Here is a 27,258-nt window from a genome sequence, read left to right on the forward strand (position 1 = left end):
GTGCATATTCATATTAGTTGTCATGCCCAAAATTTAACAAGACAAAAACACAGCTAATTTTTTTTTTTTTTTTGAAAAGTACAAACTGAAGGTAAGATACATAACCCATCCTTAAAATTGGAGGTGATGATGTTAGAAGATGGAATGAAGTTTTCTCTACTCAGGATCTAGATTTCAAGCTCACTATGAGGAGGTCACCTAGTTGCTAGTTACTAAAGGCAAAACTACATTTAGAAGTTATGGTTATGAGCCCTTAATCTTCTACACCCAATAAGAGACACTTTGATGTACAAGTGAGATCTAAATTTGTATTAATGTAGTGGTAAAAGTTCTAAGGATTGCAACAAGAAGGTGTTTTATCAATTAATCATTTTATTTCTATTAATATTAGGTTTATCTTTATATTAATATTTATTATTATTATTCAATTAATATTTTAAAAATCACCTGTGCCTTCTATTCTTACTATACATCTTTTTTTAATTGTTTACATTATTTAATACTAAACTAAAATTACTATATTTGTAAATAATGTTCAATTAATTATCAAGTAAACTATCATGGCTAATAATAATAACAAGGCAAATATTTAACTAACATAAACAAATTTGAAGTTAAATTTCCTATTTACCTATCTTACCTATGCTACCCTTAACAAATAATCTAAAATAAATATATATACATATTACACTTCCAAAATATATTAGTACCTAGACTATGCAAAATTCACACCCTTTACTATATACATATATATATATATACAAATAAAATATATATTTACTATATATATAACACTATAATAAAATATATATATATACAAATCTCTAAACTATGCTAATCTTACTCCCTTTAATATATTTAAAAAAGAAAACTATCATCATTCTATCCTACCCTATCTACCCCATTATCTCCTAGGCGACCTAAACCCTAAGCCCCCTCTTAAATACTTTTCCTAACTACCCCTTGTCCTAACTGCCGCCCACCCACCCTTTATCTCTCCCTTCCCATTTGGGAAAGAGGAGAGGAGGGTGGCATGGGAAACATGGTGTCCCCCTCCCTTGCATTTAATGCCCACCCACCTAGAAAATGGCCACCAAGACATAGTGGGATGGGATAACCTTTCTCCCTCCCACTTTATTTATATTAAATTTTTTCTTATAACCACTCCTAACAAGTATTAAAATTCCTGGTCACCTCCTCCACGGGGATTTACATACATACATACATACATACATACATATATAGAGACTTTTTTGTAATACCATACATTTTCCAAAGACTAAATATGCATCTACAAGCACTTCTTTTTTTCAAGTTGCCTAATTACTTTGTTCTTACACAATTTACTTATGATTGTTTTATGATTGAGCTTTTATATATTGAACATTAGATTTTGTATTCTAATGCTTATTCTATATAATGCTTTCTACTGGTTATTACATAATAACTATACCATCACTATCAAGATTAAAATTGCAAGATACTAATTTAGGAGGCACAATGAAATCTTTGCATATAATTTTATGAACATCATATACTCAATTTTATTATTGATATCTCCTTCATGACTATGAATTCCCTATGAATTTGAAGTAAAAATCCACATGCAATATGAATCAAATTGAGCACAATTACATCTATATTCAAATGAAATTATAGGAAATAAGAATAACAGAAGTATAATCTCCTATTCTTGACTCTAATTCTTTTTCTTCAATGTAATCCTGCCTAAGAGAATGAAACTAGACGAAGATAATAACAACTCAATGAAATTCATTATTAAAGTCCTTCCATTTCTTCCATACTACACACCTATCAACTTGAACATAAGGTGGTGAACCAATATATCATATTACACACAATGGAAATACCTATTCCATAATACATAGATGAATCATATTCTCTCTTGACAAGTGAAATGGAACAAACAACACTTTTTCAATTACAAATATAAACACTTAACAAGGTGGATTTTCTCTCTACTCAATACAATATAATAGTTTCTTCTTATCCTATGCCATGGAAGGGTTACATGAAACTCCAAGTTTCCAATATCTTCAAGAATAACTTGCAATATAGAGACAAGAAATGGGAACCATGGAGGCTCGCCTCCCATCCTAGGCATCAAGGAGGTCACCCCCGAGCTTGGGGAAACAAGGCATGGATGGTTGCACACTACACATTCACATAACATGCATGATCACAACAATATAGAAAAGCACTACACAATACATTACAAGACAACCCAACCCAAGGCTTGCACAAAGATTCAACAATTAAATCAAGTTATAGGGTGAAGGTGGGCTCTCTCCATGAGGAGGATTTCCAAACTATGATTCAAAAATATGCACATATTCTTATTATCAGCCCTTTTGAGGCTTATAATGGCTTCCATCTTCACACACCTCCTTATACCTCCCAAAATGCAAGTAAACAAGAAGTCCATATTCCATTGAACACATAAAAATCATCTCCACACATGGGAGAGTTCCTCAATTACATAAGTGAGCACAACTAACCCCTTCACCCAAGCATCTCTTCCCTCCCAAGGGTGAGTGATGCTTCACACCCATTACACAAACACACAACATGAAACAAAAAAAATTCGGAGACGAAATAAAATAAACTTCTCACATGCAATACTCAAACAAAAAGATCCCTTTTCATAGCCACATCTACAATACACCAAATTTACTATGGAATGAAGAGCACCATGTCAACTCTACTTGCAAATAAAGAACACCGTGGATCATGGATACCAACCTCACTCCAAGCAATGGAAAATGAAAAGTTGTAGTAGAGCTCCTTATCCTCTTCCTCCAAACCCTAATTGTATCTAAAGATAGAAAGTGGCCAAGTGAGTTTCTAATTTGGCCATGCCTCTATATATCACTCTCATTTTCAGATTCAATATAATATGCATTCTTTTGGGGGGTCTCCTAGGTCTTCTAGGCACCCCTAGTGTTCACTATTAGCCCCCTAACTTAAAGTATTAACATGGGTAGGGTTTATTTTTATCACAAATTCACCTTAGAGCTACTTTATGGCCCTCACAATGCTAGGTAAGTTCAAATTTCAAATTTCCTATGGCGGTAACCTTGTTCTCTTTACTAATTTAAGGCAATAAATCAAATTTCTCAATTAAGGTATTTAAATCAGGATAAGGTGGCCACATGATCCATCATCAAAGAACATGTCATTTTCACATAACGAGTACAAGTGTCAAGTGACACACACAAAATTCACTATACATCACACATGACACATTCAAAATCTACACATGAAATACATACTACACACATACATCTCACATTTACAAAATAAACACATCACAACGAGGTTTACAAATCTTATAAAGGTTCACCTTGGCAGTATCATTTTAACATGTGGTTGTACCTTGTTTCCCCATTATATTTCCATGGTTCCTTTCCTACACACTAAATTCAAGCATCAATAGTCCAATGAAAAGCCATATATATATATATATATATATATATATATATATATATATATATATATATATATATATATATATATATATCACATATGAAAATAAACATACATGATAATTTCATTACCCTACAATTCGCATATAACATATTTCATAATTAACTCCCTATTTCTATCATTTACATGTAATGTTTAATCATTAGCCTTCAAAAACTATACATTAGTAACTTCCTTAACAAGATTACGTTAAGAATTAGAATCACATTAAAATCCATTTCTAACATAATAATGAAGTACTAAATAAATATCTATTAATTCATCGACTATGCCAATTATGTCCTAATACATATCATAGTGGAAAATCACAAGGTAAATATCATTGGTTAAGTAGCAAAATTTACTATCCATCAAGTATCAATATATATGTCAAGATATCCAGTCCTAGGTAACAAAATGGAAATAAAATATCTATGCTATGATGGGATGGGGTGAGGCCTCACATTAGTTGTCATGTAGACACCTAGGAGTTTGCATATTGATATGAGTTTTTATGTTGACAACACAATAGTTTTCACTCCAATTGAGCACATATTGTCTACTACATCTCTTTATGAGATACACCTTTACATTCTTTTCCTCTCATTGTTGCACAAACATTCATACACAATGGAGGAAAATCCACTCTTGGTGGACATGTGCTTAGTTGGTATGCTTATCTCTTTGTTGACTCCTAGTCATATCAGTTGTCTTTATATACAAGGCTCTTCTATGATGTATTCATCCAATTATCTGATATCAAATCATCTGATATCTATTCTCATTTGATCATATCTTATCTCTCTTGTGCTATCTCTTGAACTTCTAGATCTTGGCATTTCATTCTTGCCTCAGGCAAATTCTTACATGGTATTAGAGCTATACCAAATTCTTACAAGGACTACTACTTTTTTTTCTATCATATCTTAAAATTTTGAGCGAAACTATCTTCAAATTATTGTCAAAGATCAAAAATTGTTGATTTCATAAAGAAAAGAAAAAAAGTTACCACTTATACCCCTATTTTTGCACCACAACTTGGTGCACTTACTCCAAAAGAACCAAAAATTGTATTTAAGAACACATTAATAAGTAGCTACAATCTCAATTTTAGTTACTTGATGTTTTTGATTAGATAAATAGGTTTTATAGGGACCCTAAAACCCAAGAGTTAAAACATAAACAAGGCTGATAATAAGCATGAAATGCCCAGCCAAAAAAGTACCAATTCAAAGGCTAATAATAAGCACAAGGCCCAACCAACAGACTAAAAACATAGAAAAGACCAAGAACAAAAACCACAAGAAACGACCCTGGAAAAAGCCCTTACAAAAAGCCAAAAAAAGGCATAGGAAGAAACAAAAGAATAGGCAGAGGATTAGTCCTCATTCTTTCTCTCCAGGTCTTGCATTACTTGAGCTACCTCATAGGCCATCTTGTTCTCCTCAGCCTCATGTTGGTGCGCCCTTTAATCCTCCTAGTCCTGATCATTGTTGATGTTGTCCATAGCAGTGTCGACCCCCATTCTGGCTTCATCTTTGTCTTTTCCATCCTCATCATCCTTCATTGCTCTGTCTTTGATCCAAGTTAAGGATATGATGTTGTTGTTAATGGAGCTAAGCATCGAAATCATCTGATTTGAGAGCTTATGATTGTAGATTTTGAGGTTGTTAATCCTTCTCTTTGCCAGACTAAGCCTCTCCCAATTGCCTTCTTTATTATCAGAGTCTGCTCCATTCCTGTTATACTCCATATGACCCACCTGCTCTTTGACCTCCTCCAACTCATGGAAAAGCCACTTGATTGATCTAAAGTTATCAATCATGCTATTGCAGGCATTATTCAGGAGATTTAACCCAATTTCCCTTGCTTTGTCTAAAATTTCCATAATTGTTGAGTCTATGAGATCTTCAAGCCTCATCTTTTCTTGGTTATCCACGAGGACCTGCGGGATCATGGCCTCTCTAAAAATGCCCATTTTTGAGGTCCTGACTCTGAAGCTTTTCCAAGCTTTCCTCCTGTTATTTACCTGCACCTCCCCACCCTCTGTCTCAAAATCCAAATTTTGTTCCTTAAGTTGTGCATGAATATGGATAGGTAAAAGAGGCAGTGAAGACATATCTCGTTCTTGCTGCTTTATCTCATCCTCTAGATCCTCTCTCTTGTGTTTCTTCTCTCCACGATCATCCTTATTTTCCTCCTGCATCTCCATTTCCTCCTCTTTTGTCTCCACATCCTCCTCATCACTATCGTCCTTCCCATCCTTCATAGGATGCTTTTGCCTATAATCCCTAGGACTTTTTCTGCTAGGGGTGATGGAGGAAGGCAAGTTTTTGACCTATTGGGTGGCTTTCTTATCAGGGAAAGAAATCACGTCATCGTTAGAGCTAAAGCTTTGAATGTCATCTGAGTCTGAAGAGAAGCTGGAGCTTCCAGAGGTCACATTCTCAGTTTGAGGGGGAGCCTTGCTAATAGACTGGGCCTTAAAATGGTCATAAATAAGCAACAGGAGCCCCTCATGCAATGCGGGGTTATCAGTAGGTTTCTTTTTGAAGCTAACCACCACCTTGCTCAAAGAAGTTAACAAGTAAAAAGGAAAATAAATTTTACGGTTATGTCGAAAATAATTCAAAAGAATAAAGTGGTGGGTATGAGCCCTATCAAACCTAGGGTCCAAAGTAATATACTCTATAATAGCTCTTAGAACATACCTCCATAGTTTCTTCATGGTATCAGGAACATAATGCATGTCAATCTTCTTCAGGTCTTTCAGTTCCTTCTCGGCCTTTACAAAATCTTGCGCAGCATTAACCGAGAGTTTCTTGTCCCTAAAAAACTTTAAACCCTCAATCGAGATTCCAGTAATGGTTGAAATAACCTCCTCAATGATCATGAAAGAAACCCCATTCACCTTCACTCTGCCATCCTTCCATGAACCAATCATACTATTGGTCACCTCCTGATCAAAGCCATGCAATTTCGTTATGTATCTGGTAATCCCACCTAGATCCATCTATTCCCATACTTTATCCCTGCTCTTCCATTTCTCAGTTTCACCCACTAGCTCTTTTCTACACCTTTCGCCAACTATGTCTGCACTCTGCACACCCTCAATTCTCATATGCACCTCACACTACAATAGATTGGAACCTTTGTGAGTAAGCATAATGCAGAAAGAATTAGCCCTTATGTCACTTCTATTGAAAATGTAATAAACAACCCACAAAGTGTGTCGACTAGTCTGTAGTAAATTACAACAATTAGAATTTCCCATGCTAACTTTTTGGGAAGTACCCTTTCCCTTTGATCCATTCATACTCATAATTGTGTGTTGATCCTCTCCGTACATCCTTGGATCTTGTCCAGATCAATCAAGCTTTTAACATCCGTCAGCAAAGTATTTCTGGGTTGCCATGTCATAATTTTGCTTGCGCCGACCCCTATAATTGCAAACTTGTCAACAACTAGGTTAGCTTCCCAAAAAATATGAGTGACATGGACTCTACTAAATTTGGCAAGTGTCTCATGCGTCTCATCAATTAGATTCACAATCGACCATGATGTCTGAGAGTTGCCATTAATGCATTTAATAATGTTGTTCAAATCCCCTTCAAGCCAAAGATTAGTAACTCCAATTTCAAAAGCCAGTTTGACAACATTACATGTAGCATTTGCTTCTGCAAAATGGTTGGTTTGATAACCCAGCAGGAGGGGAAAAGCCACAATACCATCTCCATTTTCATTCCTTATTATGCCTCCACTTCCCAAAGAGCCAGGATTACCTTTGGACACTCCATTGAAGTTGGCTTTATGCCAACCTTTCGATGGGAGAAGCCATTTAGCTTCCTGTCTTTTCATCTTTTTGTCTTTTGCCTTCTTCTTATTTCTGCCACCTAATTCAATATCTCCACCTTTCCTTACTGAATAGTTTTCCTTAATGTTAGCAAATTTTTTCTTTCCTATCACTTTAGCCAGCTCCTCTTTATCTCCAAAGATTCTGTTATTTCTCTCCTTCCAGATGCTCCAACAGAAATGAGGTAGAATTCAGTTGCTTAATTCCTAAAGATGAGACCTATTGAACATACATTTCCATTGACAAAAGAGGTCTAGGAAGTTGGAAGGCACACACCAGCTAAAGCCCAGGTCTTGGGTGAGGAAGACCCAAACCTCCCTGGAGAAAGAAAAATGAATGAAAAAATGATTACCAATCTCCGTCTGATCTTTACATAACACACATTTGCTAGGCATAATATGACCTCTTTTAATGAGGTTATCCTGGGTAAGGATTTTGTCCTGAAGAGACAACTAGTAGAACATATTAATTTTTGGAATGAGGCCAAGAATCCAAGCCCTTGACCAAGGAGGAATCTCTTTTAATCTCCAAAGGACCGAGTACCCAGAGGCAGCAGTATATTACCCATTGGCATTATCTCCCTAGACCAACTCATCCTTGTTGTTATTTAGGGCCATAGAATTAAGCATAATCATAATAGGGATAAGATCTTTAGAGATGATGTCTATCCATCCCTGGTCATTCCTATAGTTACTAACTTTCTTCCCAAAAAGGTTGATGCAGTCATTCATCCAGACCTCATAGCTGGGGTTGTTCATAAGGGGGCTCTGAATGAGCTAGCTATCAGACCAGAACTGGATGTCCTCCCCATTTCCCAGTTTCCAAGATACTCTAGAATTAGCCAGATCCCTGGCTTTTAAAAAACCATTCCAAATAGTGGACCCTCTTGGGATATCTTTGTTGAAGAGGGTAAACTATTTAGAGGGTCTCTTAATATACTTATTTTCCATAATGTCTCTCCATTCCCCTGTGCTGCTGAAGATATGCCATATTTGCTTTGCCAGTAGAGCCTTGTTGAGGTGAGTTAGCTTCCTGATGCCCAGACCCCCATATTTCTTAGGGAGGCAAACTTTCTCCCAAGCAACAAGAGGATATCTTTTATTCTTTTCAGCCCCCGTCCATAAGAAGTCCCTCTAAATATTTTCCATTCTCTCAGCAAATTTGACAGGGATCACAAAGAGGCTCAAAGCATAGACAGGAAAGTTCTGAAGGGTGGATTTCACCAGTTGGCATTTTCCAGCTTGGCTAAGAGAGGCCCCTTTCCAACCAACTAGCTTCTTATTAAATCTATCCATAGTGTCATTCCAAAAAGAATCAGGAGGGTTCGTGCCCAAAGGAAGCCCAAGATAGGTAGAGGGAAGCTTCCCCACACTGCATCCCAGAATTTTGGACATTTTCTTATGTCTGTCCTTAGGGGTGTTGATAAAGAAAACAGAGCTCTTATCCTAGTTGGTGAGCTGCCCTAACCCTCTAGAATAGATATCCAAGATGTCCTTCATAGCCTTAGCCTCTTTAACAAAAGCCTTCCCTTCCATTATGGTATCATCAAGAAATTGTTGATGCGAAAAAGGGGCACTTTTAGAAGAAGGTTTAAAACATTTGATTCTCCCTGCCTTCTTATTCTTCTCTATAAGTCTGCCTAAGCATTCCACCAAGATAATGAAGAGAATTGGTGAAAGAGGATCCCCCTGACGAAGGCCATGGGAAGGTTTGAAAAATAAGAGGGGGATCCATTAACTAAAACTACAAGAGAGGTAGTAGACACCAACTGAGAAATCAGCTTACAAGATTTGTCATCAAACCCAAAAGCCTTCAGCACCCTATCTAGGAAAGACCAATCGACCCTGTCATAGGCTTTAGAAAGGTCCAGTTTAAGTAACATCCCTTCCCTTTTTCTAGCTTCCATAGAGTGAATCACTTCATGCACCATCATTATGGAGTTTAAAATTTGTTTGCCCAGGACAAAAGCAGTTTGCTGATGAGAAATAATTAGAGGGAGGAGTTTGAGCAACTTGGAAGTAAGAACCTTCGAAATGATCTTGCAGAAAGAATTGTAAAGACTAATAGGTCTAAACTTGTCCAAGGAATTGGCTCCAGGAGTTATAGGAATGCGAACTAAAAAAGTAGAGTTTATCTCCTTAAGAATGCTTCTTGCCCCAAAGAATTCCTGAATAGCCTGCACCACATCCTTCATCAAAACAGGCCAAAATAGATGGAAAAAGAAAGATGGGAAGCCATCAGAGCCAGGGGATTTATCAACCAGTAGAGAGAAGAGAGCTTCTTTAACTTTCGACTCGGGAGGAATGGCTCAAAGTAGATTATTATGGTGAGGAAGGATGACCTTAGGGATACAAGAGACAATGTCATCCTGATCCACTTTGGAAAGCAAAGGATCCCAAGACAACAGCAAAGAGAAGAAAGAAATAGCCTCAATTGATATTTCCTCATCCTTGGTCAGCAATCCTTTTCCTTTCTTTAAACTTGTGATTCTGTTGTTTGCATGATGCTTAAGAGTTGTGAGATGAAAAAACTTTGTATTATGATCTCCCTCTTTGAGCTAGTTTACCCTTGATCTTTGTCTCCAAAACTTCTCCTCTTTACTAATACTATTATGTAAATCTAAAAGGATAGACAACTCAACCTTCCTGTTTAACTCGTCATATCCATCCTCCTGAATAGAGGTTTGAATAGCAGAAAGATTGTCGGTTAGGACTTCCTTCTCAAATAAAATGTGGCCAAAATCAAACTTGTTCCAAGCTTTAACCATCCTTTTAACATTGCTTAGTTTTCTTGCTACCCTGAACATTTAGTTACTCGATGTTGTGACCAATACTACTATTCAATAAAAATAGTCAAACTCATTTAAAACTCTAGCTTAAACCTGTCATTTATAAAGTGAAGTTATTAGAGAATTTAATATTGTTCACAAGTTGATATTTTCATGTAGCTACATAAGCTCTACTTTGACAAATGGTTAATTATAGTGTCACATTAACTACCCCTATGTGTTGTATTTTGATTCCTTAAATGTCTTCTATCTTGAGAATAAGAAGATGCCAAAGACATGAATGGAGGATAGGAATGCATATTGGGAATAGGAATGGTTATTCCAATAGCAACTATTTTTGCAATGGGCATAAGCTCATTTTAGAGGAAAAATGGGAATATGTATTCCTATTCCCTATTCTAATTGACATACCGAACATAAAATAGAAAATGTATTCCTAATTTTCTATTCCTATTCCAACAACCAAATGGACCCTTAGGGCCCATTTATTTGCTAGCATAGGAATTAAAAATTAGAATAGAAAAATAGAATGGGAATGAAAATGGGGAATGAGAATAGAAAATGGCAATTCCAATCTTGTTTGGTTCACTTGGAATTCGATTGGGAATATGTTAATCCATTGTTTGGTTGTACAAAAATGGAATAGGAATAAAGTTAAGTTTTGTATTTTTAAAAAAAATCCCTTAATTTTTTTTGTTTTAATTTATTATGTTTTGGTTAATTTTTTCAATAATGGTAAAACATTTAATTTATTTTTATTTAATTTTATTCATTAAGGTTAATGAGAAATATAATTTATTTCATTTTTAAAAACAAATAGATATAATAAAAAAATGTTATTAAAAATATATTTTTAAAAAATTGTTAAAAAATATATAATTTTTTTTAAATTACAAAAAAAAATCAGATTGGGAATAAGAATGGCCTATTCCAATAGCAAGTATATTTTGGAATGGACATATTCTCATTTTATGGGTAAAATTGGAATATGTTTGCCTATTCCCTATTCCGATTTGGGGTACCAAACAGATAATACATTCCCTATTCCAATTTTCCTATTCCTATTCTAGCAAACAAAGGACAATTCATACATGTCTATAAAAGCAAGATGAGGACATACATATTGATTACGAAAAATCTATATTCCATTAAAATTACTACCATTGGACTTAGATTTATTAAAGGTACCCACATGATACATCCTTTTTGACGTACTATATACTAATTAGTCCATATGTAGTGAAATTGTCATATTCTTGCAAGTTATGAATGTGATACTAAAGTCTTTTCTTGTGAAGTTTTAGTTAAGAAGAAAAATCGGCATAAAGCATGCATTTCTTAATGTATGATCAAATAGTCTTACACATTAGGAATGCAAATTTATTGGAGACACTCATCACATAAATTCAATCACTCTCTATATACAACCACACTTCTTATATTACACACTGAGATGCATTTTGTTAATTATAAATAATTTAATATTTCTTAATGTTTAAAACTTATTGACATGCCAAAAGTAAAAGTAAAATAAAAATGTAGATTCCTTCCACTTTGCTCATTTGATAATAGCATTTGGTACCTTCTACTTACTAAAAAGTAAAAGTAAAATTCTTAATTTATTAAAATAAAGAAGTTAAATTATATTTTTATTTAAAAAAATAAAGAAAAGTGTTTATTCCTTGCTCTTTCATTCATTTGTTTTTACGAAAAAGAAAATCTTCCAAATTTCACAATAGCGATGCATGGGTAACACTTTCCTTGCGATAACGAGAGAAAATGGAATTTACATCAAGATATGACGTTTTAATGCGATAGTACGAGGAACATGGAAAAGAGCTCCGCTCTGCGAAATGCCCTCGAAATATCGCAAAAGCAGGGGAAGCCGAGGCGAAGATAGGAATAAGCATAAAAGTAATTGCATTATCTTTAACACCCTTGTGTATTCCCAAAATCGAATATCTTTTTTGGGTAATCCCAAACATGCACCTTTCGTTTTCCCTTGGCCCTCCACCTTTCTGTCGAAATTTCCTCGCACTACGCTGCGTTCCAAATGCTGTGCGCCAAATTTTAGTATAAGTCGAAGCCATTCTTGTTCTGCTTTAACATATCTTCCTGCGAAAGGAATTCTGTATAGGATAATTGCTCCTGAAGATGGGCTCGACAAGCTGTTTGGACGAGAGGCTGAGGATGTCGATGCTCATGGCCAATCCTGATCAGCTGGAGTACGACACAGATGAAATTGCAGAAGCTTCGAGCTTGGCAATCTCATATAAGCAGCGAATCCGGCCACTGCTTGATGCGGTAGATAAGCTGCGCAACCTGGACATCATGAAAGAAGGAATCCAACTTCCCAGCATTGTTGTGGTGGGCGACCAGTCCCACGGCAAATCCAGCGTCTTGGAGTCCCTGGCCGGCATCAAACTCCCGCGGGGATCGGACATATGCACGCGAGTTCCCCTCGTCATGAGACTCCAAAGCTGCAGCGACAAATCTCAAGCCCAAATCTCCATCGAGCACAGTGGCAAAAAGGAGATGATAAAAGAGTGGGACATTACATCAGAAATCGAGGCTGCAACTCGAGAAATTGCAGGGGACGGGAAAGGAGTGAGCTACACTCCGATCACTCTCCACATCAAAAAAGTTGGAGCTCCTGATTTGACAATGGTGGACTTGCCCGGCATCGCGAGGGTTCCAGTCGACGGGCAGCCGGGGGACATCTACGAGCAGATATGCGAGATGATAATGGAGTACATCAAGCCCAAGGAGAGCATTATTCTCAACGTTTTGGCGGCGACCGTGGATTTTCCGACGTGCGAATCGATCAGAATGTCGCAGAAGGTGGATCCGAATGGTGAGCGAACTCTGGCAGTGGTGACCAAGTGCGACAGGGCGCCCGACGGACTTTTGGAGAAAGTCACGACGAACGCCGTCCACATTGGCCTCGGCTACGTCTGCGTCCGCAACGGCATTGGCGACGAAAGCAACGCGGAAGCCCGGCAGAGGGAAAAGAAGCTCTTCGACTCCCACCCGCTGCTCAGGAAGATCGACAAAGAGATGGTGGGAATACCGATGTTGGCGCAGAGGCTCATGCAAATCCAGGCCACAACCATCAACACAACCCTCCCCCAAATCTGCAATCAAATCGACGAGACGCTGGCTAAGCGCCAATCTGAACTGAGCAGCCTCCCGCAGCATTTGTGCGACCGGCAGGAGGCCGACGTGGCGTTCGTGAAGCTGCTGAACGAGATCAAAGAGTCCCTCAAGAAGATCGTCATTCTGGGCGAGTTTAAGCAGTTTCCGGAGGATCCCCAAATGCACTGCACCGCCCGTCTGCGAGAGAAGTTCGAGAAGTTCTACAAAGAGCTCTGCCAGAGCGGCGCGGTGAGCACCAAGTTTCTGGCGAAGGAAACCCAAATGCTGGGTGAAGCCAAGGGCGTCGGCCTCCCCAATTTCTTGCCCCGCTCTGTGTTTCTGGACCTGCTGCAGCAAATGGTTGAGGAGGTCTCCGACAGGGGACTAGAGCTCGCATCGACCGTTTGGCAGTACCTGGAGACGGTGATTAACCGGGTGATAGAGCACTACTGCCATTGTTACCCGCAGCTCCGGTCACGCGTTCAACGAGCGGTGCAGGGGCTGGTGGTGGAGAAGAAGCAGGAATGCATCGCACATGTTAAGCAGATGTTGGAGATGGAGAAAGGCATAGACTTCACCCTGAGCCCTGCGTACATGGAAACATATGGGAGGCTCATTCAGTCCAAGACCCACTTCATGGACAGGCTGCGTTACCTCGTCCGGGATTGTAGCAGGGGTTATGCTTCGACCTCTGGTTACGACATAGCAAACAAGACGGTGACGATAGAGGATTTTGGGGATGTGGATGTGGGGGGCATCATGGAGCTGCCGATGGAGCGCGTGGAAGAGGCATACGAAATGCAGATGAGCGTGATGGCGTATTGGAAAGTGGTGATTTTGAGGATGGGAGATGGGATTCCTCTGCATCTGCAGTTCGTATGCAGAAAATTGGCGGGGAGGGAGCTGGAGGCCCAAATTCTGAAAGATGTGGGTGGCCCCAATTTCGGTGCCATGGAAAAGATAATGGAAGAAAGTCCAGTGGTGGCTACGAAGAGAAAGAGCCTCATCAACAGTCTTCAACTACTCAAGGATTCCAAAACAGCCGTCGCCAACATCATGGATCGGGTTGCAGAGGCGGCCTAAAGGTGACGGAGGCTTTTACCCCTTTCAATTAATTTTATTTTGACCTGTGGCACTTTTTAACACTTTGAATTCAGCCGGCATTGTTAACGATTGCAGCGGATAGGGCGCCTGCAGGGAATGCGAAGATAGGTGATTCCTTATCCAGGTCTCCCACAATGCTGGAGGAGGTTTTACTTAGCGACACACAGAATTGTCAGTGGGCGCCCGGAGAGTTGATACACGCTCTTCTTTTTCAGTTTCGGTCTCGAAGTGGAGAATTTGGTTTTTTTTAAGCTGTTAGCATGTTATGTCCAGTTTGTTTATTTTTGTAAATGAGCTTGAATAGAATTAATATCTTATAAGTGGGTTAAGTTTTGTTATATGTTGAATTATTAGTAGTACAAAGTGTTCAGTGGTTTTTCTTCTCATTATTGAAAATAATTGCTGGAGGCAAGATACTATGGCATTCGTTCAATGCATAGTGATCATTTAAGTATTTTTTTTTTTAATAATATAAGTTTTTGTAAAGTTTCCAAATTTAGATATATTTAAAATTTTTAACAAATGACTATTATCTATTTAAAAATTATAACAAATGACAATTATATACTTTTCTATTGGGACAAAAATTGATTTTATTATCAAAAAAATGGAGGCCACAGTTGTCCCATGCACTCGACCATCATCCCCTCTTCCAGTGCGTCACCTCTCCCGACCTCTTCAAGCTGCTCTACATTCATCCAAGGAACATGAGCATAGAAATAGTTTCTTGTTTGCACCAACAGTTGCTCCTATTCTATATAACATGTTCCTTGGCCATATCATCTCAATCCATAGTATGATTGATAAATACAAGGGTTTTTAGAGTATGGCATTGAACAATAAGTTGTTTAGGGCTAAATAATGTTACTTTATTCCATGGATCTGAAATCCCACCAAAATGAGTAAAATCACCAGACATTTGAGAGTAGCAAATAAATGTCAAAGAGAAGAAATCTTTTGTAGATTTGACATAAGAAAAAACTCTCTCAAATGCTTGCAACAAACTCTAGTTTCCCAATGAAAATTCCACTCTATGCCAAGTAATCTAACTCATAACATACAAATTACAAATTTCTAATCACTTGAATGTCAGATTAGATACAAATGTGCAATAGTCAAGGGGTTTAGCATTCCGTGTGTTAGATATTAATCTCAAGACTATTTTCTAAAATAATTCTATATGTAATTTTTAAAAAAAAATCTTTAAAGCCCCTTCTATCTGTATATGAGCAATGTTAGTATGCTAATAGAAACCAAATTTAAATAAAGCTTCTACAAACTAAAAAAAATATATAAACTTGAAGATAGACTAAGATGAGCTCTCAATTAAGAATATGAGCCATTAATGGACTCTCTCAATAAGAAGCTCTCTTGTTGAGTGGTTTTGTCTAAATAGATAGGATGTATGCTCAAGCTTATGCTTCAAAAAGGGCTTCAAATGGAGTTGGAATTTGGGTGTGAGTGTATGGTTTTGATGTAAAATGGCTTCTTAAAATGGCATTATGACTTTACTTCATGGATTGTGTTGTTTTGCAAAGGGGAAGGATCCAATTTATAGGCAAGAGGCTTGAGGGATTGAGGGCTAAGATGCAAGGATGGGAAAAAGCTCATGGAGGGCTCAGATTGCATGAGAGGAGAGCACATGGATTGTGCTTCCTTAAAGCCAATCAAAGAGTGACACATGTCACATGGTGAGAGGATGGAGGAAAGGGGAAGGATGAGTCAACAAACGAGGCTCAAGGGATAAAATCTTCATAAAGACCCTCATAATGACTTGTAAGAGCAATAAAAGGGCTTGGAAGAGTCATTTATGGCCTAGTGGGCTTCATAAAGTTTTATGGTTGGGATATTTTGAGGGAGATGAGAGCAATTTCGACTTGGGCTTGATTAGGAGGGTTTTAAGCTTGCTTAGGATTGTGCAAATGATTAGAGGATGGATTAGGATGGTTTAAGATTAGCTTAGGGATAGGCAAGTGGATGGCATTTAATGAGGGTGGGTGAAGGAGGAGATATTTGTTAACTTTGGCTTGGGTTAGTAAGTCTTAACCCATGTTTAGGGAATGTGACAAGGTTAGGAGGGGATTAGGATTAGGTTTAAAAACATCTTCTAGAAGAGTCTAGACTTTGGATGAGGATAAAGACTTTCTAGAATAGTCTAGAATTTCCTAGGATGAGGATGAAGACTTTCTAGAAGAGTCTAGAACTTCTTAGGATGAGGATAAATTAGATTTTTAGGAAATAAATAAAGTTTTATTTATTTCAAGGGTTTGGGTTGAGGAGATATTTATTAAAACTTTTTTAATAAACATGAGGATTAATATTTAATTTTAATTAAATATTTTGAGTTGGGATTAGGGGTAGGAAATGATGGGATTAGCCTTTAATCAAAATTAAAGAAGGATTAGAAGATTTTGTAAGAGGTTAGTGGTCTTAAGGAAATTGGCCAAGTTTTGGGCAAAAAATAAATTTTTTATTTATTTTGGGTTTTTTGGTCAATTTATTAATTAAATAATTAATAAATAAGGAAATAATGTTTAAATAAGATTTAAACATTTTTGGGAGGGATTCCTTAATTAAATATTTTTAATTAAGATAAAGGGATTTAATGGCATAAAAATTAATTAATTAATTAATTAATTAATTAATAAATGATGATGTCATCAGGAATTTTTCAGAAAATAAAAATACTTTATTTTCTAAAGGTTTTTAGGTGTCTACACTATCAATTTGCATAATTGTGATTCCAAAAATATAAACAAGAGATCAAAATATTCTAAAGAATTGCATATATTGTTTTTTAATTCAACTTTGAAACCCTTCTGTGAACTGTATTATTATGATTCCAAAAATATAAACAACAAATCAAAATATTTGACAACATTAGTCATTTTACACAAAAAAAAAATAAGCTTCTATGTTTTCCAAGTAGTAGAGACTAAAAAAATTGTGGATTGCCTTGCAATAAACTGGTAAATAAAACCATTGCACATAAACAAACAATTACAAATAGAAAAATCTCCAAAACACCATAAAATGTCCCTAACCAGAATGACAAATGAATCATATTTTATTCAAGGAAATACAAATTATGGCTTAGTTTTTGCAACTCGGATAAAAGGAATTACAAAATAGGAGACCATCCATGATGTAATTACAAGCTACAATAGTGCTTTAGTAAAAATAAAGTACAAATAACAATGTTTCAATAAAGAAAACCATAAATCAAAACCCTTTCAAGAACTAGAAATCAAAAAAGAATTGATATGAAAGAGAATACTAGAGACATAACTTGCAAGGATGGGCAACCAAAAATAAAAGGGGTAGGCATACTCTTAGTACTATCATTAGGTTTGTCATTTGAACTGGTTGGGCTCTTGATTGTCCCTCCTCTTGTTGGAGAATTTGTTGCAAGTACTGATGATGAAGATTTTGTGACAATAAAATAGGTAAGGGAGCTTATAGAGAATATTTATTTTCTAAATTAACCTTTTCAATTTGTTGATAAATATCAATATAGACACTAGACATCCAACATACTTCTATTTTGCATAATTCTTACAATAACAACATATCATAAAACCACTATTGTTTCAGGAATCTCATAATACAAACTATGTTTTGTCTATATTTCTCATTTTGCATTTACATCTACTAGATTAATTTAAATAGTTCATCATTTTTTTCATGTTTTTGTCCTTGATAGTATCCACACACTTTTCAAATGGTTGTTTCAACGAATACATCAACATGCATAGCTACAATCAAAGCATTCAATGAAATAGATCCTCGTCGAGCATTTATTTGAAATATATCATGTGCTCAAAAGTTAAAAAGTATGGCCCTACATCCGCTATCATTCTCATTGGAAGCCTTATGAGGTATTTTCAATTAAATTATGTGTAATACCCTCCAATTATTGATGCCTATGACACTATATTTGTTTGAGGCAATGTGCCCAAACATACTAGGTGCCTTGTCTATATGTTGATGGGCATCCAAGCCCTGTTCAGTGGCTCCAACTCACTCACAAAAAAAAACAATAATTTCAATTGATGAAATTTTATGCCTCCATTCTTTTGATGTAATGTTCCCTTTCTTTAGATTGTTAGGTTTGAGATCGAATGAGAATAGCGATTAGAATTGATGAAGACTAAATGAATTATATTGTCTGACAATGCTAGAATGAACTATTTATCAATTATTTATACCTATAGATTTACCCTTTTCTAAGGTCATCTCCTTTGGAAGATTATAATTTAATTGCATTATGATATCGATAATAGTTTATTATATATAATTTATTTATTTAGTTTTTAAAGTATACAATATTATTATTTAATTTCTAAATATATAATAATCATAAAACTGATAGTAGATTTATCTATATTATATTTCTTTAATATTTGATAGAGTATGTAATAGATATAATATTAATTATTTTACCATATTTATCTTTATATTATATTATATTAATGAATATATTAATTGTTTATTTACATAGAAGGATTAATTTGTCAACATTGATTTATATTAATTATTTAATAATTATTTATTTATTATTAGTTATATAATAGCATTCATATTCATATGTTTAAATATATGATCATTAATTTGTTTATAATATAGTTATAATATTTATTTGTCATTATGTTTTGATTTTATTTATAATTTATATTTAAATCATATTTTATTCATTAAGGTTCCAAATGTGGGGATATGATAGTCCTTCCCTCTCAAAATTGCTTGTCCTCAAGAAATTCATATGTGCTAAAAAAAATTCAAATTATGTATGTTAATATATGATAGCCCGTGCAAGAATAAAATGATGACACAAAGCATACAAGGAGTAACCATATTAATGCATGAAGACGCAATGCAAACATAAAGTAGACCCACATATGCATTTAGACACAAAGAAGACATGAAGAAAACATGATGTAGACACATAAATGTAGAATGACACAAAGTAAATACAATGAATACACACAGTTTACATGTTAGAACTTTGTTAAATTTCTTTTCACATTTTGGAATAAGAAAAGTTCAAGGAAATGTTTTACTAACTATAACTCTGAATGGCATGCTTCTCTCCCTTGTTTTGAAATCTTATCATATAGATTTTAGGAAATCCCATCATTTCTCGTTTCTAAGGTTATTCTTGATGTAGAAGCATCTTGGGTTGCTTATAATCTTGCACTTTTCTTGTTCATTCTGACAATTTTGACTGAGTTCTTTCAGACCTTGCCAAGCTCTTTAGTATGAACTGAGTTGTTCCTTTGGTGACTGAGTTCCATTAGTACCAAGTTCCATCAGTATGAAACAAGCTATTCATGTGTTTATTGGGTGTTTCTTCGTTCATTGAGTGAACTTGTGTTGTTGATGGTCAAGTCCTTCTTTGATCAAGTTGTCTATGTTTTTGGTTCTTAGTTGGAGTTGACTCTTTTATTTAATTTAGATCATGAATTTATTGATAGGATCTTGTCTAGGGATGAGTGTTGACCATTTTGAGGTCAACCTTTCTTTGATCTGATGTTCTAGAATCTTCTATAAGTCATTTTGGAAAGTATAAGTAGAGGTAGTTGGTTTAGTTTTAGGGAAGAACTTAGAGAAATGGGAATCAGAGTAGATGTTGAGAGTTTGAAGGTAAATATAGAACTTAGTGATATATATTATGTATCTGGTCATAACCTAGAAGACCTTATAGTTGGGCATGTATGCTAAACATTTGATGAATCAATAAAAAAATTTGTTCTCTCTCTCCTTGGTATTATTTTTTTTGTTTTACTTTCATTGTGCTTTTTTAGCGAGGTGGTTGGACAATTGGGTGTGCCTTTAGCCCTAGCTACTTCATCCCTCCTTACACTAGGTGGTATTAGAGCTTGAGGTTCATCCTTGTGAAGATTGGATCATGTAGAACCCTAAGTGAATTTGGTTGTAGGGTAGCAGATCTAAGGATTTGACCTATAACTTATAGAGGGTTACGATCTTGCAGGAGCCTAATTATAAAGATGGTTCGAGGTAGAGGAAATGCTGACAATGCCATATTGGATACATTGAGACAAATTGTAACTAGATTAGATACTTTGGAGATAGCCCATAGGAGAGGAGCACATCTTAATGATGTAAGTGATGATGAACCTAGAGCACCAAACCCTAATCCAAAACCTAAAGAAGATCAAGATGAGGAAAGTTTGTTGAGTGTATTATCTAGGGCACATTCAAAGCCTTTCATAGAAGTTGTTTCTTATGATGGAAAATTGGATACCAATGCTATGTTGGATTAGATCTCTAATATGGAGAAGTTCTTTGAGTTTGAAAACACTCCTGATAATACGAAGGTAAAAATTGTAGTTACTAGGCTATATGGTCACGCTTCACTATGGTGGGAGCATTTGCAAACTGATAGACAAAGGAAAGGAAATAAGACGATCAAGACTTGGCTGAAAAAGGTGACCAAGGTAAAGAAAAAGTTCCATCCTATCGATTACCAAGTTAGCATGTTGAGAAAAAATGCAAAATTTGAAACAAAGGGACATGACTATGAAGGAGTATATTAAGGGATTCTATGGATTGGACATCAAATTTGAACTTGTGGATGATGATGTTGAGAAAGTTGCAAGGTACCTAAATGGATTGAGATCTAGAATCCAAGATGAAATCAGTTTTGTGAAATTGGAAAGTGTGGAGGAAGCATATCAATATGCCTTAAAAGCTAAGGAGATCTTGAAAAAGAAGCATGAACAAAGACAAATAGGTAGAGGTGCCAGATTCCAGAGAGGCAAAGGTAGATCTCAAGGTATTTTTTAGTGGCTAATATTCATAAATTGGCTAATTTTAGAAATTGTTGGCTAGTAATTTGGCTAATAATTTAAGATTTAATGCAACTTAAATCACCATATTTTTATAAATTTTAGCTTTAAAATATTTAAAATTGCTCAATAATTTATTTTGTTAAAAAAATTATGCCCAAAGATTTTTCCATAATATTCAGTAGATGATTAGATTTTATTCACCTAAATATTATTTATTATTTGAGAAATTAAAATTAATTTACCAATAATTATCATAATTATTAGTTACTTCAGGGATATATCACCAATATTTAGTTTTCACTATTGATTTAAAATGTAATGTAATAATCTTCATAATATTCCATGAGTTAAAAAATATTCAATTTTCATTTGTAATATTCTGTGGTGATTAATGAAATTTCTATTATTATTGAGATTCATCGATATTTTCTACACAAAAATTATGATTCCAAAATAATCACCAATATAAATAATATTTAAAATAAAAAATTGAAAGATTATTGAATAGAAATTTTACTTTTTTTCAAAATATTGAAAGATTTGCCAATATTTTATATCTTTAATTTTTGGAGGGGGTTTCTTAAAGATTACCCTAGACTACTACTAGATCTTATGGAGAAGGTGATAGATCTAACAATACTGTGCAAGATAAGGGAAAATCCAAATGGAAAAATGATGAGAAAGGCAAGACCAAGTGGAAAGGTAGTAATTCTTATCAAGGAGGTACTAGTTCTTACCGAGGAAGAGGTAATTCTTATTCTAGAGGTGGTTTTGTGGTAATTCTTTTAGATGTGGCAAAGAAGGGCATAGATCCTTTGAGTGTAGATCCTTTGAGAATGTAAAAGGTAACAAAAATGTTCTAATTCAAGGAGACATTTAAGGGCTCACTAAGTGGACCCGAGGCTAGAGAAAATATGTAATAAGGGAAGTGATGAGGAACCTGCTCTAAGGAAAAGTCTTTTTAAAACCAGATGCAAGATGGTTGTAAAATATTGCAAGGTGATCATTGACAATGGAAGTTCTACAAATTTGATATCATAAGAGATGGTTAAAATGTTGTAGTTGTAGAGGCTGAAGCATCCTAAACCCTATCTTGTTTCATGAATCAAATATGACCATAATATATTGGTAAGTGAACAATGTATTGTGAAGTTCAAGATTGGACATTATTTTAATGAAGTTCTATGTGATATTATGCTTATGGACTATTGCCATTTTTTGTTACGTAGACCTTGGAAATATGATAGATATCCTATACATGATGGAAGATTGAATCAATATACTCTTTGGGTGAATGGGAGAAAGAAAATACTATTTCCTTTGATTGAAAGTATAGATGAGGTTAATTGTACTACTATGAGAATTTATATGGTTAATAGAAAGCAATTTGAAAAAGAAGTGAAGAAGAGCCAAGTTTGTTTTTCCATAATTCTGAGGAGAATGAGTTATGCTATTCATAAATGAGTTATAGATGGTGGAAACCAAGTGGAAGACCCTAGTGGTAACTGAGTAATAGATAGTGGAAACCAAGTGACAATAGAAACTGGTAGTATTGACCAAGTACCAGAAAAAATTGCCAATTTGTTGAATGAGTATAAAGATATTGTTGTAGAAGATATACCTAATGGTTTACCACTAGTAAGGAATATAAGTCATTGTATGGACCTAATTACTAGAGCTAGTTTACCAAATAAAGAACCATATAGATTGACACCTATAGAGAATGAAGAAATTAATAGACAAGTGCATGAGTTCTTGCAGAAAGGTTTGATCATAGAAAGTTTGAGTCCATGTGATTTTCATGTTGTATTAGCACCTAAGAAGAATGGATAAAGGAGAATGTAAACTAATTCCAAAGCTATTAACAAGATCATAGTGAAATATAGGTTTCGCATGTTGAGGATAGATGATATAATGGATTATTTGAGTAAAGCAAGATATTTTACCAAGATTGATTTTTAGAGTAGTTATCATTAGATTAGAATCAAAGAAGGTAATGAATGGAAGACTTCTTTCAAGACAAAGGATGGTTTTTATGATTGGTTGGTAAAGCCTTTTGGTTTAAGTAATGCACCTAGTACTTTCATGAGGTTGATGAATGAAGTTCTCAAGAGATTCTTGGGCAAGTTTGTGATTGTTTATTTGGATGATATTCTAATATTTAGTAAGACTAAGGAAGAACATCTTGAGCATATTAGACAAGTATTGTAAATATTGAAGGAGGAGAAGTTGATGATTAACTTGAAAAAGTGTTCCTTTCTGCAAAAGTAGATTTTGTATTTGGGATTTGTGATTTCAACTTATGGTTTGAGAATGGATATTGAGAAGGTTAAAGAAATTTTGGAATGGCCTACACCTAAGAATGTGGGTGCTCAAGGTCAGATCATTTCATAGTTTGGCTAGTTTCTACAGGTGTAGTTTATAAAGAATTTTATTTCTATTTGTAATGCTATGACTAAGGCACTAAGAGGAGATAAAAAGGATTTCAAGTGGACACATGGAGCTGATAAGATTTTTGACACTTTGAAGTGAAAGGTTGTTGAGTTACTTGTATTAACTTTGCCTAATTTCAACAAGGTATTTCAAGTTGAATGCGATGCAAGTGACAGTGTAATAGGTTGTGTTGAGTCAAGAAGGTAAACATGTTGCTTTCTTTAGTGATAAGTTGAATGATGCTAAAAGGAATTATTATGTGTATAATGATTAAGGGTTTTATGCAATTGTTCAAGCCTTGAAGAAGTGGAGACATTATTTGATTCCTAAGGAGTTTGCATTGTATATTGATCATAAAAATTTATAGTACTTGGGAAGTCAACATAAATTGAATCAGAGACATATGAAGTGGGTTGAGTACTTGCAGAGTTTCACATTTGTGATTAAGCATAAAAGTGGAGTTTCTAACTAAGTTGCTAATGCATTGAGTAGAAGACATTCTTTTTTGACTACAATGAAGGTTAAAGTTCTTAGTTTTGATGAAATGAAAGATTTTTATGATACTAACCCTAATTTTTTGAGGCATAGAGAGAGTGCAAAGCACCAAATCTATCAGATCACATGAGTAAGTATGATGAGTATTTCATTCAAGAAGGTATGTTGTTCAAAGAAATTCAATTGTGTATACCAAGAAGTGTTATGAGAGTTAATTTGATTAAGGAAAAACATTGTGGTGGATTGGCTAGACATTTTGGAATTGATAAGACATTAAGTTTGTTTAAGGATAAGTATTATTAGTCACAAATGTATAAGGATGTTTAGAAGCTTTCAAGGAGTTGTGGAGTTTGTCAAGTTGCAAAATGAGTAAATAAAAATTTACTAGTTTGTATACACCTATCTTTATTCCTAAGAAACCTTGGAATGACATCAATATGAATTTTGTTCTCAGATTACCTAAGACAGTAAAGGGGTTTGATTCCATATTTGGATAGTAAGTTTATTGTGTTAGTGTAGTTTTTTATTTTTCCTATTTTGCTAGGTTTTTCCTATACTTTTTAATAATCTCACTTAGGTTAATAAAGCATGTCTTATTAGGTGAATGGTTGTGAGGTGTCACCTTCCTACATGTGAGCATCCATTAGCTATCTTGGGAAGATACTTTGCTATCTTTAGTCTGATAGATGGTTGCTTCTCATTGGTTGGTGTTGCCACCTCCTCCCTCTTCCTAGCCTATATAAGCATGCTACCTAGCTTGTATTTGCATCTCTTGTTTTTGCATCATCGTAATGCTATTTTGCTTCTAGCATTTGCATTACTCTCTTGGAGACTAACTCTGTGTTGCTATTTTGATTTTGTATCATTTGCATTCATAGTTTAGATATTTACTCTTTGCACTAGTTTTTTGGGTTGTTAATCTTTTCATATTCTAACATATTGGTTACTTTTGGAGGACTTTGTGGAAGAAGATGGGTACTGAGTTGAGATTTAGTTCTACATTCCATCCATAGATGGATGGACAGACAAAAATTTGTGAATAGAAGCTTGGGTAATTTGTTGAGATGTTTAGTTAGGGATAAACCAAGTAATTGGGAGCTAGTACTGGCACAAGATGAATTTTCATATAATAATTTTGTGAATAGGATTATAAGGCAAACAACTTTTGAGATTCTTACTAAAATGAAACCTAGAGTAATGTTAGATTTGAGGGATGTTGCTGGTGAAGAAAAGAGAAGTATTGTAGGGGAAGAATTTGTTGATTTTATGGAGTCTTTGCATAAGGAAGTAAAGTTGAGGTTGGAACAAAGTAATCAGAAGTATAAGGAGAATGCTAATAAGTATAAAAGGCATCATATTTTTGAAGTTGGTGATGAGGTGATGGTTCATTTGAAGAAAGGTAGATTTCCTATTGGAACATATAGTAAGTTGAGGATGAGGAAGCTTGGACCTTGTAAGATCTTGAGGAAGTTTGACAGTGGAAATGCCTATGAAGTTGAGTTAGCTAATGACATGGATATATCTCTTATATTCAATATGGTTGTTTTGCATAAGTATCATGAGTCAGATGATGAAGTTGTTATATCAAACGATTATCCTAAGAAGTAGATTGAAGAGATTTAACAGGTATTGGATCATAGAGTTAGTAAGAGCACAAGAGGAAAAGATTATGAGTATTTGGTGAAATGGAAGAATAAACTAATTGAGGATGCTACATGGATTTCTCAATTTGAGTTGGGTTCAACTTAGGTTGTGACACTTGCATGATTTAGGAGAACCATTTCTTCAACCTTTCTTGTTTGATGTAGGAGTGTCTTGGGTTGCCTTATAATCCTGCACTTTTCTTCTACATTTTGACAGTTCTCACCGAGTTCTTCCAGACATTGTCAAGCTCTTTAGTATGAACTGAGTTGTTCCTTTGGTGACCTAGTTTCATTAGTACAAATTGAGTTTTTCCTTTGGTGACTGAGTTCCATCAATATGAATCAATTTGTTCTTGTGTTAACTGAGTGTTTCTTCATTCACCAAGTGAACCTGTGTTGTTGATGCTCGAGTCCTTTGATCGAGTTGTTTGTGTTTTTTGTTCTTAGTTGGAGCCTGACTCTTATATTTAATTTAGATCATGAATTTATTGATAGGATCTTGTCTAGGGATGAGTGTTAACCATTTTGAGGTTTTCCTTTCTTTGATGTAGTGTTCTAGAATCTTCTATAAGCTATTTTGGCAAGTATAAGTAGAGGTATTTGGTTTAGTTTTAGGGAAAAACTTAGAGGACTGGGAGTTAGAGAAGATGTTGAAAGTTTGAAGCTAAATATAAAATTTAGTGATATATATTTTGTATCTATCTGTAATCTGGAAGGCCTTACAATTGTGCATGTATGCTAAACATTTGATAAATCAATTAAAGTACTCTCTCTCTCTCTCTCTCTCTCTCTCTCTCTCTCTCTCTCTCTCTCTCTCTCTCTCTCTCTCCCTGTCCCTCTCTCCTTGTCATTATTTTCTATTTTTTTATTTTTTTGTGTTTACTAAGCAAGGTGGTTGGACATTTGGATGTTCCTTTGGCCCTAGCTACTTTATCCCTCCTTGCACCAATTCTTAAGATGGTAGAATTACTGTGTGAAGGTCACATGAAATAGACTACAAGTGGCATCCCTCAAGGCCTAACCCTACTATTGGGATAATCCATCACGTGCCTAAAAATACTCCCCCTCTCCCTTCCACAAACTCCCTACCTTAAGATACCTTCTTGTAATGATCCATTTTTATATACTTAACCAATTATCATAATAATTACCAATTAGGGCTATTTGTGTAATAGAATCATAAAACATGTTATCAAATTTGAAGTATAATTAATTGAATTTATTTACTTTATTTCTTATGAAAAAATTCTATTAATTTCTCTAATACTAAGGTCATTCGTAGATGGTAGATTTACTATGTGAAGGTCACTTGAAACAAACTACATGTAGTGTCTCTCAAGGCCTAATCCTAGCATTGGGATAATCTATTGTGTGCCCAAAATTACTCCACCTTTACCTTCCACAAAATCCCTATCTCAAAAATACCTTACTATATAGTAAGAAATGACAAATAATTTATTTTATTTAATACCAACATTTCTAAATCTAGAATTTTATAAAAATATATAT

At 35.0% G+C, this 27,258-nt stretch overlaps 1 pseudogene across 4 annotated transcripts; it reads left to right on the forward strand.

Annotated features, from left to right (window-relative positions):
- Positions 1-12,164: 12,164 nt before the first annotated feature.
- Positions 12,165-14,704, forward strand: LOC149573271 (dynamin-related protein 4C pseudogene; annotated as a pseudogene). 4 transcript variants are annotated; one of them, XR_016360078.1, is made up of 2 exons: positions 12,165-14,347; positions 14,420-14,704. The product of XR_016360078.1 is annotated as a dynamin-related protein 4C pseudogene, transcript variant X1 (transcript). The 4 variants fall into 4 exon arrangements; XR_016360079.1 differs by having other exon boundaries at positions 14,442-14,704; XR_016360081.1 differs by having other exon boundaries at positions 14,449-14,704.
- The last annotated feature ends 12,554 nt before the right edge of the window (positions 14,705-27,258 follow it).

The sequence above is a fragment of the Cupressus sempervirens genome, chromosome 2 (genome assembly GCF_028749045.1).
Source record: "Cupressus sempervirens isolate cs-2001-9-10 chromosome 2, ASM2874904v1, whole genome shotgun sequence".
In the NCBI taxonomy this organism is placed as follows: domain Eukaryota; kingdom Viridiplantae; phylum Streptophyta; class Pinopsida; order Cupressales; family Cupressaceae; genus Cupressus; species Cupressus sempervirens.